Source organism: Anolis carolinensis, unplaced genomic scaffold (genome assembly GCF_035594765.1).
Source record: "Anolis carolinensis isolate JA03-04 unplaced genomic scaffold, rAnoCar3.1.pri scaffold_12, whole genome shotgun sequence".
NCBI lineage: Eukaryota > Metazoa > Chordata > Lepidosauria > Squamata > Dactyloidae > Anolis > Anolis carolinensis.
The window spans coordinates 21,745,245-21,760,029 of record NW_026943823.1 but is presented as its reverse complement, the minus strand read 5'-3'; the positions used below and the strand labels follow the sequence as shown (position 1 = coordinate 21,760,029).

At 44.2% G+C, this 14,785-nt stretch overlaps 1 protein-coding gene across 2 annotated transcripts in view; it reads right to left on the bottom strand.

Annotated features, from left to right (window-relative positions):
• The window catches only part of LOC100552428 (ligand of Numb protein X 2), a 38,120-nt gene extending 23,354 nt beyond the window's left edge, over positions 1 to 14,766 (bottom strand). Inside the window, exons 1-2 of one of the 2 annotated variants that reach the window (XM_003229842.4) lie at positions 14,627 to 14,766; positions 13,050 to 13,269 (exon numbers count right to left, since the gene is read on the bottom strand). The gene's annotated coding sequence lies outside the window, so the exon portion shown is untranslated. The remainder of the gene's footprint in view (positions 1 to 13,049; positions 13,270 to 14,626) is intronic. The other variant, XM_008124107.3, reaches the window with a different exon arrangement.
• Between the last annotated feature and the right edge of the window lie 19 nt (positions 14,767 to 14,785).

Genomic DNA, 14,785 nt, shown 5'->3' with positions numbered 1-14,785 from the left:
CTCTCTTCTTATCTGTTTCCATCCTCCTGGAAACAAGTTTAGCGAGTCTTAGAAACCCTCCTGCTCAGATCTCCTTTCCCTCCATTCAGTTTCCACTCTACCATGACCCACTTGCACTCTTTGACCAGTTGCCACGAACTTTTCTCAGTAATTAGTGAGCAGCCTGCCAAGAGGCATGAAGGTTGAGCAACAATGCTTCCCTGGAATTATGACCAGGAGCAGAATCACAGCAACCAATCATCAGGCTCTTCTCAATTAAGACAGAAATTTGACTCTTCCATAATTATCTGGATTTGGACTTTCCAGGCTACGTATTTTATGCAAGGCCATAAATCCATCCCTTTTATATGTATAAAAGGATATATACTTTCTTCAAACAATTCTCATAATGGGTTATTTTTTGGACTTGAGAATGATTCTTCGTTTCAGAAATCTTCTGTTATGATTGAGCCTCATGGCTCTGTTACTGACAGACGTGGGCGTAAGACTCCTCGAGAGTCAGATACTCTCGAGGAGCGAGAGAGAAAAAGACTGCGAGACATATTTGCAGCACCATCTGACGAGGAGTCTTTCGAAGGGTTTACGGAGAGAATGGAGGAGGGGCTGGTTAGCTCAGAGGAGGATGAGATGGATTGGACTCGGGTAAGGGAGGAAGTGGGTGCCACTGGCCATGATGGGACAGAAGATGAATGGGGACCTTCAGGATTAGACCCATGGTTTAGCTGGAGGGATGGGACGGGATCCACAGCTGGAGATGCTGTTGGGCGTAGTCAGAGGTGTTCCAGCTCTGACGAGGAAAGTGATGAGGAAACGCCCGGGTTAAGGAGGACAGCTGACAGTGATGAAGATTTGTAACTGGCATAAAATGGGGCTTGAGAGCAATTGCAAATTGCGTTGGGCAAGGTAATCTGGGCAAACGCTTGGGATCCGTGTGTGTGTGGGACGCTTCCCTGAAGACTTGTGTGCTTTCCTGTGCTGTGACGTAAGTTGATTGGAATCCAGGGTCAGACGGCGGGAGGGATTGTGTGGGCATTTGTTTGTGCAAACCTGTGCTTACTCTTATTAGCTTGACCTTCCGTCGTCTTCTTGACGGACGCCATCTCCTGCTTTGAGAACTCGGACTGAACTGACCACGGCTTGTCTTCTCCCCCTTCTTGGACTTGGAAAAACTACAAACGTCTGCTTCTGGCTTTGATCTACGGAACGGAACTGGTCTACTCAACTGCTACAATCCTTGGCTGATTTACTCGTGTTGGAGATCCTGTCTGCTGTGTGTGTGGGGGAGCGACGCAAGTTACTCTAAGCACAGTGTTGGCAGCAGAGAGGAATCTGCTGCCAATTAGTTGCATTCTTTGTATCTTTTGTTCCTTGGCTTTCGTTTCGTTTATACCCAGGCTGAAGCAAGCAGTTTGTTTTTACCCGGATTAAACTCCGGTTTAATCCGGTTTATCTTTTGAACATTTACTTTTGCCCCTTTTTGCTCCTAAAGGCAAAAACTGCCTGGCCCTTGTGTTTTACGGGCATTTTTGAGTTCTGTAATCTAATAAACTCTGTTACTTTGAATCTTGTGGCGTTCTGTCCTTGACAGATTGCCCAACGCCCATAAAAAGTTTATTGCAGCAATAAACCCGTCAGGAAGACGATGGATGAGTTAAGGGCCAAAGTAGACCAATTGCAAACGGCTTTTACCGTTATCCAAACAGCTCAGGCTGTGAAAGGACATGTTTTGACTCCTGAACGCTTTGACGGAACCAGGTGCAAGTTGCCAACCTTTTTGGCACAAGTGGAGCTTTATTTTTCTCAGCTCAGTGCTCATGCTTTTCCTACAGACACTAGCAAGGTGGCCTTTATTTTGAGTTTGTTGACCGGTCCCGCAGGACAATGGGCCACTAATTTAATTTTGGGAAATGACCCAGTCAAGGACAATTTGAATAATTTCAAAAAGTTGTTAACTGATACTTTTGGGGATCCTCTCCGCACGGAGAACGCTGGGTGGGCTCTGTATCGGTTGAAACAGGGAAAGGGGACTGTTTTGGATTACTTAAATAAGTTTAACCTGTATCGCCACCAGCTGGATTGGGGGGAAAATGCATTCATGCTTTTATTTACTGCCGGGTTAAGTGATATGCTCCAGGATGAATTAGCACGCTTGGAGCCGGCTGAAAGCTGGGACGCCTTAGTAGCTAAGGTGCTGCGTTTAGACGCAAGGTTCGAGGCTCGTAAACACTCAAAAGCAATGTGTGCGCCACCCATGCATGTAACCAGGGCACCTGTGGTGATGGGGGAAGAGCCCATGGAGCTTGGGGTCTTTAAAAAGCTGTCTACAGAGGAAAAGAGCCGTAGGAGGCAGCTGGGCTTGTGTTTGTACTGTGGGAATGCTGGGCATTTTGCCAAAAATTGTAATGTGAAACCTTCCCAGCTTTCGGGAAAAGGTCAGCCCTAGTGCGACGTGAGTCCAACGCACTAGGGCTCCTCAAGCAGTCAACTGAGGGGAGGAAGCATGTTTTCGTACCCATTACATTATCTGTTGGGGGTAGGGAACTTGTTTCTACTTTGGCACTGCTGGACTCAGGGGCTACGGTCTCCTATGTAGATATTGAGTTTGCTAAGAAGCATGGCATTCCTAGAGTGCGCAAGGCATGCGACGTGTGGGTGGAAGGAGCAGATGGGAGACTGCTGGAGACTGGGGTGGTTAACCATGAGACCTCAGCAGTAACGTGGGAGGTGCAGGGAGTAACGGGAACGTTTGTGTGGGATATTACGAGCTTGCCTAGATATGATGTGATCCTGGGGATGGATTGGCTAGCTGTAGTAAACCCACATGTAGATTGGGCAACACGTAAAGTGATCTTAAAGAGGCAGGATTGTTGCACTCTAAATGTTACTCATTCTGATATGGAGGGAGTGCCTGCTGAGTATGGGGAGTTCTCTGATGTATTTTGTAAAAGAGAAGCGGACAAATTACCACCGCACAGGCCATATGATTGCGCCATCAAGTTGGCAGAAGGTGCGAAACTGCCAGCAGGGAGGCTGTATGCCTTGACTGTACCGGAAAGGCAAGCTTTGCGGGAGTTTCTAGATGAAAATTTAGCCAAGGGGTTTATTCGCCCATCTAGTTCTCCAACTGCGGCACCGGTATTCTTTGTAGCCAAAAAGACTGGGGAACTTAGGTTGGTCTGCGATTATCGGATCCTAAACAAATACACCATTCGGGATAGGTACCCGCTGCCTTTAATCTCGGAACTGTTATCAAGGGTGCAAGGGGCTAAGGTCTTTACCAAGCTTGACCTGCGGGGGGCCTATAACTTAATCCGTATACGGGAAGGGGATGAATGGAAGACGGCATTTAACACGTGTTTCGGATGCCACGAGTTCCGAGTCATGCCTTTTGGGCTTTGTAATGCTCCTGCGGTATTCCAGAGGTTCATGAACGATGTGTTCAGGGACCTAATTGACCAATTTTTAGTGATTTATTTGGATGATATCTTGATTTTTTCTAAGGACGAGAAAGAACATCGTCAACATGTCAAGCAGGTTCTGCACCGACTGCGGGCTAATGGGCTTTTCGCCAAGGCTTCCAAGTGCGTCTTTCATGTGCCTGAAGTGGAGTTCCTAGGTCATGTAGTGTCAGGTAGGGAACTTAAAATGGACCCACATAAGGTTGACGCCGTCAACTCATGGCAGGAGCTGAAGACTAAGAAGGATGTACAAAGGTTCTTGGGTTTCGCTAATTACTACCGGGAGTTTATTCCGAATTTTGCAAAGCTCACGGTACCTTTGACGCAGCTTCTGCGCAAGAAACAGCCATTTGTGTGGGGGCGGGAAGCTCACGAGGCGTTTCTACAACTAAAGTCTAGTTTTCAATCGGACAACATACTAACCCATCCTGATGTTGACAGACCGTTCGTGGTAGAAGCGGACGCTTCTAGCTACGCGTTGGGGGCTGTATTGTCTCAGAAGGATTCCTCAGGGACCTTGCGTCCCTGTGGATTTTACTCGCGGCAACTAACACCCTTCGAGCAGAACTATACCATATGGGAGAAGGAGTTGTTGGCGATTAAGGTGGCGTTTGAGGTGTGGCGGCACTGGCTTGAAGGGGCACGGCACCAGATCGTGGTCAGATCTGATCACAAGAACTTAGAGCACTTGCAAACAGCAAAGAAGTTAAACCAGCGTCAAATCCGCTGGGCTTTGTTTTTCTCCAGGTTTAACTTCAAGGTGCAGTTCGTGGAGGGGAAGGCAAACTTGCGGGCCGATGCTTTATCCCGCAAGCCGGAATTTAAGACCAATGAGCAGGTAGTATGTCAGACCATCTTGCCTACTGCCTCTCTGTGTGTTGTAGATAATGAGCTTGGGTTACATGACCAGATCCTTGAGGCTCAGAAGGATGATGTGTGGACTCAGGAGCAACTGATGCTGCTCTCTGCAGGTAACCGTACCATACTGCCGCATCTCCAGGATCAAGACGGGGTATTGGTGCGTAGGGGGCAGGTTTACGTACCAGTAGGGACCCTCAGGTTGGAGGTGATTAGAGCCCACCATGACGAACCCATGGCTGGGCACTTTGGCAGGTTCAAGACCGTACAGCTTATCACCAGGAGCTACTGGTGGCCAAAGATGCGGCAAGACATTCTGCGCTTTTGTGACAGCTGCGCCGTTTGTCAGCAGAGTAAGACGCCTGTTGGGCGCCCTAGAGGGTTGTTATCGTCTTTACCTGTTCCGGAGAGGCCATGGCAAATCATTTCCATGGATTTTATTTCAGATTTGCCTAAGTCTGGGGGTTATACTTGTATTTGGGTGGTGGTGGATTTATTTAGTAAACTGGCTCATTTTATTCCTTGTTCAACCATTCCGGCGGCCCCTACGTTGGCCTTACTATTTACAAAGCACATCTATCGTTTGCACGGAGCACCCGAGGTGATTATTTCAGATAGGGCTCCGCAATTTGTGTCACGCTTTTGGAAACACTTCCATGAGTGTTTGGGGACTAAGTTAAACGTGTCTTCAGCTTTCCATCCGCAAACGGATGGACAGTCGGAACGGGTTAATGGGCTCTTAGAGCAGTATCTGCGTTGTTTTTGTTTAGATCAACCCACGGCTTGGGTAAAGTGGTTACCGGTGGCGGAATTTGCTTACAACAATGCGGTGCACACGTCTAGTCAGCATACGCCATTTGAGCTAACTTATGGTTTTCACCCACGGGGAGGTGTGGCGCCGTCGACCAATGTGGTCTCTTCGGACCCTGTGTACCGCTCTTCGGAAATGGCTGCATTGCATGATGTTGCCCGTCGCTTACTGTTGGAAGCTAAGGCAACGCAGAAGACTCAGGCTGACCGCCACAGGCAGGCAGGGGAGGAGTTGGAAGAAGGGGATTTGGTGTGGTTATCTTCCAAACATATTAAACAGGCTGGGGGAAAGTTTGCGCCTCGGTATTTGGGTCCCTTTCCTATCGTTAAAAAGATTTCTTCTGTTGCGTTTCGTTTGCGTTTACCGTCTAGTTTAAAGGTCCATCCAGTCTTTCATCGTTCGCTGTTGAAACTTGATACCTCTAGTCGTCGTGGTGCTATAGCGGAGGGTATCACTGCCACTTCTCCGCCATCGGGGGAGGAGGCCTTTGTGAGAGGGGATAGTGTTATGATTGAGCCTCATGGCTCTGTTACTGACAGACGTGGGCGTAAGACTCCTCGAGAGTCAGATACTCTCGAGGAGCGAGAGAGAAAAAGACTGCGAGACATATTTGCAGCACCATCTGACGAGGAGTCTTTCGAAGGGTTTACGGAGAGAATGGAGGAGGGGCTGGTTAGCTCAGAGGAGGATGAGATGGATTGGACTCGGGTAAGGGAGGAAGTGGGTGCCACTGGCCATGATGGGACAGAAGATGAATGGGGACCTTCAGGATTAGACCCATGGTTTAGCTGGAGGGATGGGACGGGATCCACAGCTGGAGATGCTGTTGGGCGTAGTCAGAGGTGTTCCAGCTCTGACGAGGAAAGTGATGAGGAAACGCCCGGGTTAAGGAGGACAGCTGACAGTGATGAAGATTTGTAACTGGCATAAAATGGGGCTTGAGAGCAATTGCAAATTGCGTTGGGCAAGGTAATCTGGGCAAACGCTTGGGATCCGTGTGTGTGTGGGACGCTTCCCTGAAGACTTGTGTGCTTTCCTGTGCTGTGACGTAAGTTGATTGGAATCCAGGGTCAGACGGCGGGAGGGATTGTGTGGGCATTTGTTTGTGCAAACCTGTGCTTACTCTTATTAGCTTGACCTTCCGTCGTCTTCTTGACGGACGCCATCTCCTGCTTTGAGAACTCGGACTGAACTGACCACGGCTTGTCTTCTCCCCCTTCTTGGACTTGGAAAAACTACAAACGTCTGCTTCTGGCTTTGATCTACGGAACGGAACTGGTCTACTCAACTGCTACAATCCTTGGCTGATTTACTCGTGTTGGAGATCCTGTCTGCTGTGTGTGTGGGGGAGCGACGCAAGTTACTCTAAGCACAGTGTTGGCAGCAGAGAGGAATCTGCTGCCAATTAGTTGCATTCTTTGTATCTTTTGTTCCTTGGCTTTCGTTTCGTTTATACCCAGGCTGAAGCAAGCAGTTTGTTTTTACCCGGATTAAACTCCGGTTTAATCCGGTTTATCTTTTGAACATTTACTTTTGCCCCTTTTTGCTCCTAAAGGCAAAAACTGCCTGGCCCTTGTGTTTTACGGGCATTTTTGAGTTCTGTAATCTAATAAACTCTGTTACTTTGAATCTTGTGGCGTTCTGTCCTTGACATCTTCCCACAATTGAGGTGCAGTTTAAAGAATGCTGGAGATGCTATAAACTAGCAAATAGTTCAGAAGACTTTAGGACCCTCAATGAAGGAAATGATATAATTAAAGACTCAAGAAGAGAGAAAAGAAAGTGGGGAAATAATCTAGAATAAATAACTCATGATACACGTCCCCATGAATTAACAGGAATGGAAGAGGAAAGAGAACAAACAAAGTTTCAGCAGGAACCATGCAGGGAAAACATGGCAGAGGGAACAGGTACAAAAAGACATTTTGATATTCGATATGATGGTTGAGCACAGCTAAGCAATTGTAAAAATACAAAAGGGGAAAATGAGTGTGCATCTCTCAGACATTATTCCCACAGACAGCACAAGGCCGTGGCAACACAGTCTTCTACACTTCTGTTAATGGTCTACTAACCACAAGGAAACCTGCCCAATTATTTCTGATATATATTAGCCACTTATCTCAACAAGGGAATAAGTGAGCCTTGACCTTCATGAAAATGACTGCAAGTTTGCTCCTCCCCAGTTATTAAGGCTTATAAATCCCTTCACAGCCACCCAAACCGTATCTGCCTGAAGATCTCAACAACCGGCACTTTGTGAGTCAGGCTACACAGGAATGCAGTCATAGCACAGGTTTAGTAAGAGGTCAAGTGAAGAAACTCAAGCAGCTCCACTTGTGTTTACCTGGCAAAGTGTGGGAGGGAGAGGATAAACCCCAAGTTTCCTGTGTGTAAACAGAGTGGCGGGAATCAGAAGAAAGTAGGCTTATCCCGGTTTAAGCATATGTCCACCTGTAGTGTGGATGTTGCAGACTGGCAATTGCTCTCCAGGTTTTATATACAAGTCTCTCAGTCTCTTAGTGCTACTTGCAAATGGCAGTGATTGCATCTAGGCCCTTCCAAAAGTGCCCCAAAAGCCAAGTATGCCCCTTTCCCTGAAAATGCCATACTATTGCTTATGAATCAATTAGCTGCACATTTGTTCCAGTGTAACCTTTGTCTATGTAGGGTTTCTCACGTACATTAGTAATTATGGTTAAGTTTCCCTGAAAGACTGTAATTTGCTTATCGATTGTGTTGTTGAAGGCTTTCATGGCTGGAATCACTGGGTTGCTGTGAGTTTTCTGAGCTGTATGGCCATGTTCCAGAAGTATTCTCTCCTGATGTTTTGCCCACATCTATGGCAGGCATACTCACAGGTAGTGAGGTCTGTTGGAAACGGTGGGATATATATATGTGTGTGTGTGTGTGTGTGTGTGTGAAATGTCCAGGGTTGGAGAAAGAGCTCTTGTCTGTTGGAGGCAAGTGTGAATGTTGCAATTGGCCACCTTGATTAGCATTGGATGATGATGATAATAATAATAAATCTTTATTTATACCCCACCACCATCACAGAAGCACTCCAAGTGACACATACAAACAACAATACTTAAGTATTGAATGGCCTTGCAGCTTCAAATCCTGACTGCTTCCACAGATATATAAACCCCCACTTGCCTAATTTCCAACAGACCTCACAACCTCTGAGGATGCCTGCCATAAATGTGGGCGAAGAGTCAGAAGAATGCTTCTGGAACATGGCCATACAGTCCGGAAAACTCACAGCAAACCTGCTTATTGATTGATTGTATACCATGTATCCTCCTTACAATGTTGTGTCCCTTCAAGTCATTTATGACTTAAGGTAATGTGAGGCTATCGTGGGATTGTCTTTTCATGGACTGAATGAATCAGTAATAGACTGAATGAGGAGCAAAATCCAGATAAAATGGAAATATTGTTGGTGAATGATTCGCCTAACTTAGAAGGCAGAATTCAACCCTTTCTTGATATTGCTGTTTTCTATCCAATGAAGCCTTGCATTACATTGTAATGCAAATACTGTACACAGTCTGTCTATTCAAATTTAAAAATCCAAAGTATAAGCAAAAGATAAGACCCATGATTTATCTGAAAGAATGTCTCACTAACCAAATGGTTATTTTCCAAAAATCCAGGATACAGTGGTGAGAAATAGAGACCACATGTCTACCACCTAATTTCTTTGAAAAGCCCACTTCAAAAAAAACCACGCATCAGTCTGTGTGTTTATCAGGAAATTCCATTTTACTTACTTTAAAGCAATAATGCTGAATAATTGCTCCATCTTAAGAAGCTTTAGCAGAGTATAATGCCTACAGCCACATTTCTAGTCTGTCCTTTCATTCTAGTCCAATCATGCTAGATACTGTTATTCTTGCAGCATCAGACATGCATTTCCAAAAAGGATTGGCAAACTGTCTATATAGAATATAATGACAACTATGCACTTTTTGCCTCCGATTACATTTAGTCATTCCTCAAAACCACCTGGCAATGAAATACTCCTTATCTCTACAGGGTTTGGAAATGTTAATCAGGATGTCTAGTCAAAGTGGCCATATATGCACTCTCCCACTGCCATATATCACATCCAGTCATTCTCCAAGACAGAATGACAAGGAATGCTTCTTATCTAATATAACGTAGAAATGTAAATGAGAATATCCAGCCAGACAGTCTTTAGCATAACACATTAAGAGTAGACAGTTCATACCAAGAACAGAGCCATGACGAGGTAGAACTTTCTGTTTAGTATTAGATTGCACCCAGCAAAAAATGAAATTTCTCTGCCATGCAATGATTGTTCCAACTTCATGAATTCTCTACCTTCTCTTTATAAAATAATCTTTTTCTCAACTAAAACCAAAACTCTCTAATTGGGACATCATTAAAGAGGCAACTTATCCACTCAGCACTGCTTATTTGGGGCCTAAATATAATCTGGCCAAAAGTAAAATGGCAAGGACGTTATAATGAAATTTAAGGTGGCTACCGAGGGCCCTTACAGATAGGCCACATATCCCAGGATCTGATCCCAGATTTTCTGTTTATCTGGCAGTGGGGACTCATATAATCCAGTTTAAAGCAGAAAACCTGGAATCGGATCCTGGGATATAGGGCCTGTCTGGAAGGGTCCTGAGCTTGCAAGATTTAAGCAGAGCAGTGGATGATGTATTGGACTCTGAAGTCTCACAGTCCCTGGAAATCAAAATCTACTTGACTGCAGTTAACAACAGCTCAGAGGGGGAAGCAAAAGCTTTCAGAAATAATAAGGGTAAAAGTGTGGTGCAGCTAAAACCATTCTCCCCTCCCAGTTCACTAGTAAGAAACGCTTTCTCCAGAAACTACATCCACATACAGTAACATGCATTAAAAATGTATATACATTTCTTTCAGCATTTCCCAGAACAGTCAAAGCTGGAAAGAAAGTCTTCTTCCAGCCAACACTTTATAAAACACAGGAGCACTTTGCAAGCCTCCATGTGCCAGTGAATTGTACCCATATTTGGGCTTTCTTTTCTTTTCTTTCCTTGCCTTCCTTTCTTTTTTGGAAGCTCTCTAGAAACTAGCAGCAGATGACTTAGATACTAACACAGGCCCATGCAGAAACAGTTTGAGTATTTTTCTGTGTGACCAACAACTCTTTTTTAAGAGACACTTGGGAACTAATAATTCTGAGATGCATCCAAGAAAGCTATGCTTCAAGCTCCTCTCTGGTTTCCTTTGTAGTTGGGCTTGCTTTAAAATATCAGGTACATTGTCCTGAATTGTTACTTAGCATAGAAACTTATCATACAAAATGGAAGTACTATTGGTGGCAGACTTAGGACCGCTCCTCTTTGCTTTTCATGAACAAAACATCTGGATATTGCTTGTTGAAAGGCTACATGCAAGTACCTCAAATTGCACCACATATGATAACCTGAGTATTTTTGTCTGAAGCACTAAAATACTGGAAATGGACAAAGCCTGGAGACTTATGATGGCACAACTTGCCATAGGAAGCATGAGAGCTGCCTATACAATTCTGTATTTGTCATGTTTCCTGCCATGGTTTCCCACTAAGTCACAATCGCCATTCTCTTCTGTTGATCCTGTCATTCCTGAAAGCATCATTGTTCCATAACAACTTGCAAAATATCTATAAATACCTGTAAATGCCCTTTATTTCCTCCTCTTGCATTAAAGGAGAATTTTGTTACAAGTAAGTAACCAAGGTAGTGGACAGTTTCATCTCAATTTGCTGAATTTTTGACTAATGTTAGCTCAGTCCACTTAGGTTTGGCTCATACCACTTTCGAAGTTTGCTATACATTCAGTTTCTTTGCAAAAACAGGCAAAAGTTAGAAAAAAATATTATTGGGACGAAAGTCTCCAAATTTCCACAGCCCTGTGGCACAGTGTCCATGTTAGTGGAGCATTCTGGTCATATCTGTCCAGAAAGTAACTTTCTCCACCCTCTCTTTCTGTATCTTTGGATTCTTTTGAGCAGGAGAAAAGCAGGATAAGAATAAATACATTATTTTGCTCTAGGGAACACGAAGGGCACCAGGGATTATTAAGTCAAAATACTTGCTTATGTAAAAGGTGCCCCTTAAGATGGTCTTTACAGGGCTCTCCCACTAACTTTTCGATAAAGATGCTATTGATAGCATGCATAAGGCAGCCTTTGTTATTATCAAGGCAGCAACTCCCAAGTGATGACATACAATTATGTCGTTCCCTCCTCCTTGTCTCCACTTAATTTCTACTACCTTGGCATCTGAGTGAACCTCTGTTTAATTATCTTCCCCAATGATCTTTTTCAGTTAAAAAAATAAATAAAGTAGTAACGTATTAAAGAATCTGCCTAGCAATTTAATCCATCAGGCTAGAGATTTTGGATGAAGAGTCCCTTGAAGGAGCAAAGCCATTATTCCCATTGTGGAGCCACACAAAAATAGAAAACTACCATACTTCTCTTTCTCATAACTGGCTGAAACACATACAAAAAAAATCTTGTATCTATGACTGCATCTATATTGTATACTTAATGCAGTTTGATTCCACTTTCATTCCTCTGGGATTATGAAAATTGTGGTTAGGAGAGGAACTAGTTCACTTTACAGATTAAAAGAGAGTCAAGTAATAAATAAATACCTATAAATATTATTCTACAACACTTGCAATACCAAAGCACTGAATCATAGCAGTTAGCATGAGATCAAACTGCATTAATTTCACAATGTAGATTCATCCTAAGGCCCCTTCTAACTTCCATATAAAATCCAGATTATCTACTTTGAACTGGATTACATGGCAGTGTAGAAGGGGTCTAAGGGCCCTTCCACACAGCCATATCATCCAGCATACCAACGCAGATAACCCACAATATCTGCTTTGAAGTGGGTTATCTGAGTCCACACTGCCAGATAATCCAGTTCAATATACAGCTGTGTGGAAGGGGCCTAAGCCTCCCACTTCTAGATACAAATCACAGGAGCAAATGTGGAACAACAGGACAAATGTTTACAGAAAAACAAGGAGTTTTGTTTGCAAAGGAATAAACATTTAACACACAATTTACAACAAAGGATAGTTTGCATACGCTTCATTACTCCCCACCTTTTGCAAACATCAGAAAAACACTCGTTCTTCCTCATGCAAAGATGTCTCATGGCTCTTTTACTCTGTTCACCGTGTGCCACGATAGAAGTGTCTTCAAGCGGAGAATAGGACCTTAAATGGGACCTTAAATGAATCTGTTGCACATTATCTATTTCTGAATTTGCAACTCATAATGTGCACTTTGCTTATCCACTATTGCAACTTCATTGTTTTTAATTCGATGTTTTATACTGTGTTTCTGTTTTTTTTGGTTATTGTGTATATATTATTATTGGTTTTTGTTATTGTTCTTTGATGTTTCATATTTTGTCATTGTTTTGTATCTGATTTTGCTGTAAGCCGCCCTGAGTCCCCTTCCGGGGAGATGGAGGCGGGATATAAATAAACTTATTATTATTATAAGTATGACACAGCAAACAAGATAGATAGCTGGATTTCATTTCACAAAATCACAAGTCGAACACTTCCCAAGTGTCTAGGACTGTGTGATGCATTTTCGGATGATGCACGCAGATCCCAGTAGGGTGGCCTTTTGCAGATCATAATTTTGTCAATGTCTATTGTTTCCAAATGCCGGCTGAGATCTTTTGGCACGGCACCCAGTGTGCCCATCACCACCGGGACCACCTGCACTGGTTTCTGCCAGAGTTTTGCAGTTCAATCTTGAGGTCCTGATAGGGGCTGAGTATTATTATTATTATTATTATTAGGATTCAAGAGGCGCATTTGTTGTTACAGCGAAAGGATAAACTGCTTATTTCAAATGCAAGGTGAAGGAAAGCAATGCTTACCTAAGAGCAGGCTTTGTGCAGGCGGCGCTTTCGAAAGGTGAGCTCGACCTGTGTTTGATCAACTTGATGGCAAACAAAAGCCTCGCCGAACGCAAAGGGCAGAGTCCAAATTCAAACTTTATGGAGAGAAAGAGGAAGGCAGGTATGAAATCACCCACGTGATTCAGAAACGCATCATAAGGTCTGTTTGCTTTTGCAGCCAGGTTTGACGGAGGAGAGGCTATAAAAAAACAGGGAGGAAAATGATAAAAACTGCCAAGAATATAATAATGATACCAGAGGTAAGTTTGCACCTGGAAGCTATGGTTTTGTGTTTTGTTTTGTTTTTTGTTTGTTTGTTTTGCCTTTCATCCAGAAACAGCTATTCTTGCTTAAAAGCAGCTTGGGGCCATTGCCGTCAAAACAAAATAGCGAGAACACTTGGGAATGAATCCCAATAAATGTATTTATTATTTATTTATTTCCATCATTTCTATCCCGCCCTTCTCATCCGAAGGGACTCAGAGCGGCTTACAAAACTGGCGGAATTTCGATGCCAATATACAACAATACAAAAGAATAAAACATAAGCAATTAAAAACAGATTTAAAATAATACAAAATACTTGAGCCATAAATGGTACGCATATTGAAAGGACACTGGATGGAGATACAGTAGAGTCTCACTTATCCAACATAAACGGGCCGGCAGAAGCTTGGATAAGCGAATATCTTGGATAATAAGGAGGGATTAAGGAAAAGCCTATTAAACATCAAATTAGGTTATGACTTTACAAATTAAGCACCAAAACATCTTGTTATACAACAAATTTGACAGAAAAAGTAGTTCAATACGCAGTAATGTTAGGTTGTAATTACTGTATTTACAAATTTAGCACCAAAATATCACGATATATTGAAAACATTGAATACAAAAATGGCTTGGATTATCCAGAAGCTTGGATAAGTGAGATTCTACTGTACATCTGCACTGTAGAATGATTGCAGTTTGACACCACTTTAGCTGCTGCGCCGCCCAAAGAGTAGTCTTGCTTCACCCAACTACAAACTCAGAGTTAATGCGGCATCAAAACCGCATTAATCCCACTATGTAGACACGCTTAAGCGGCTGAGGGGGAAAAGGAAACGGCCTGAGGCGGTTAGGAATGGTGGGAGTTGAAGTCCAAAACACCTGCAGGGAAGGCCCAAGTTGGCCCAGGCCACATAATAGAATTGGCCTGCGTCTGAGGCCTTTTTTTTCGTGGTCAGGAGCAATTTGAGTCGCTTCTGGAGTGAGAGAATTGGCCGTCTGCAAGGAAGTTGCCCAGGGGACGCCCGGATGTTTTTGATGTTTACCATCCTTGTGGGAGGCTTCTCTCATGTTCCCGCATGGAGCTGGAGCTGACAGAGGGAGCTCATCCTCTGAGGCTGAGAGTGTGTGACTCCCTCAAAAGAAGGCCTGAAAAACTAGAGTGAACCCCGGTTGCCACGGCAACGCTCCCCCTCCCTTGTTAGAACCCCGCTACGGGGTCTCCCGGGCGCAGTGGAGGGGGGACCAAAAGAGCCCCCTCATTGGTTAAAAGGACAGAGAGGACTCACCTGATTGGTTGGTGGGCGAAGGGGGCGCCGAGGGGAGGGGGGAGAGAGGGGAGCGAAGCAAAAGCGCGGGAAAGTCAGTCAGTCGGCGCTCGGTCCTGCTCAAGGAAGGTCGTTCTTCGTTAATCCTCGTCGCCTTCTTCTCCTTCTGAGGGGAATAAC